A 2,627-nucleotide genomic window follows, 5' to 3' on the forward strand; every position below is an offset into this window, starting at 1 on the left:
TCTTCTTGTTACATTTTGTGATCAGCAAAGAATTTAATAAATTCAATAAAAACTGTTTAAAGCCCATGCATATATTGGGTGAAATTGTTTCAGTTATTTTGAAACAAGCATGTACATTTATTTTTATTTGCTTCAAATTGAACCAAATACATGCAATACCATATAGGTTCGTTGTCCGAAAAGAAAATGCCTTTGGGTTTATCTGTGGCACTTACTTTTGTATTAATTGATTACATCAAATTTTTTTATTCATGTATTTTCATTAACAATGAATAATTGTGCATAGTTTCAACTTGATCAGAGAATGGGAAATGCTGACTTCAAAAGCAATTTAAAAAAAAAAAGTTTCTTGATTCTGAATTGAAACTTAAGGTCTTTAGCCTTCACAATGGAAAGCTGATGTGCCACCAACTGAGCTTTCATGTAGTTATAGAAATAGGTTTTTTAGTTATCTAGTGTTCACAAAGTTTATCTCCCCTTAGCTTTGTACATTTTCTACATCAATCAAAATTTATTAACAATAATTAACTAATTGGTTAATGGTCAATTAATAATTGTTTCAACTTCATCGGATAATGGGAAGCGGGAGGAATAATATTTAAAAGATTCCACATAGATTGTGTTTTGTAACAAATACAACTGCTCCCTCTAACCTATTAGCATGTCTCTAAATGTGAGATATGTTATAAGTTTATAAGTCCAAATCTCCTATATGGATGGTATAAACCAGGGGTGGGCAAATTACGGCCTGCTGGCCACATGTGGCCCGGCGGAGTGTTTTATGCTGCCCGCCGACACCTACAGAAATCAGGTGTGCCCACAGTATATACAGATTAAAAAGCAAATATATTAAAAATAATATCTATATAAATTATTGAAACTGTCTCATTATAAAAAGTTTCAAGTAAACGAAGATTATGCTAATTGGTTAACTTCAATTCACTCAATACAAGACAATCTCTGATCAGTATTTATTCAATGCTATGAAGAACTGTGTTGAATGTTGGGTATGCTTGAAAATAGTTGGCAAGTGTAACAACTGATGGAGCTCGATCTTTGATAGGGAAAAATAGTTTGTTTTTTTATATACAAAATCCCAACCATAAACTCTAAACAGGAAAGTTTGCACAAAGCTGCATAAAATTTCAAGTATATCATTGATGGCAAAGTAGTAATCAACCTTATGAGAGCTAGGGGTGTTAATCACAGGTATTTCCTATTTATTAATAAAATGATCCAATGTATCCGCTATCTTAGCATGGGCAAGGCAAATGAAAACAATAAAAAATCCCAGTCACAAGGATTAAAAACTAGTAAGCTAGTTCTACAGTTCTGGAACATTATGCACGAGTGTAAAGAGTAAAATACTGCACATTAAGTGCAACTTTGTCAGAATATTTCAATGTAAAATGACAACAGCAATTTGAAAAAAAAAATCTTTAATTGGTTTCAAAAATTGCTAACTCTTGTTGTAATTCCTTAATGTGGAGTGTGGAAAAAAAAGAAACGTGAATATAATAAAGTGTAAATATGAATTAAAGACATTCTATACAGTTAGCTAGAGTATCTCTCTAAGTTGTATATACATATGCGGCCCGCCATTCCCAATTTTTTTAAAATCCGGCTCTCGATACAAAAAGGTTGCCCACCCCTGGTATAAACCAAAGTGGAATACTTTTTCATGGAGTAGAATGACTTGAAAGTGCCATTGTATAATTGTATTGCAATAGTATACATTTGGTTCTATACAAAATATCAGCCATCTTAAAGCATACCCGGTATGGAGTTAAAGGAGAAATATAAAACCCTAACATAATTGTTTTAAAATTGAAAACATTAGAAACTAAATAAACTTCAGTTGAAGCTCAAATTGTATGGATTAGTTAACTCAAAACAAAATGTACATCACACTAGTTTTTATATTTGCTTCGAGTCCCCTAGTTACAAAGCTTATATCAACTCACTCTGTCTGTCTGGTACAATACTTGTACACATTTTTTCTCCCACACCCATTCAAAAATATTTTTTTTTACAAAACATGAATCAGTCAAAAAATTAACTTAGTTAATTCTTGGTAATTATTTTGTTTGGTACTTGGCATTGAAAAAGGAAAATAAATGCTACTTTATGAGGGATGTGGTTGTATAATGTGGAGTATTTTCCCCAAAGTACATTTTTTTACACGTTTTTCTCCCACTTCCCTTTCTTGAACACAAAATAAAGAAAAATTTGTTAATTAGTGATATTCATTAATTATTTGTTTTACATTGAAAAAGAGGGCTTATTCCTGCAGTATTTGAGATATATGGCAGTGAATAGCAATTATTTCCTTTAAGCTTTTTTTTTTTTTTTTAAGAAAGATTTTTAAAAAAAAGTATTTGTATGTTTGAACATAAAAATTTATGTGACAGTCACATTAGAAATATTGGTGACAAACGTGGTTTCATTTTGGATCTGACATTTGGATCCAAAGAAGTACACGTGTTGGTCTAACAGATGTAGGACTCTTATATTGAAATCTTTTCCCCATTCCCTTAACAGGCTCATGATGAAAAATGAACTCAAACACATCATTCAAAGAATACTTTATTTTTGTTTTGGCTTGTTTCATGACATGTTCTTATTAA

The sequence above is a fragment of the Biomphalaria glabrata genome, chromosome 12 (genome assembly GCF_947242115.1).
Source record: "Biomphalaria glabrata chromosome 12, xgBioGlab47.1, whole genome shotgun sequence".
NCBI lineage: Eukaryota > Metazoa > Mollusca > Gastropoda > Planorbidae > Biomphalaria > Biomphalaria glabrata.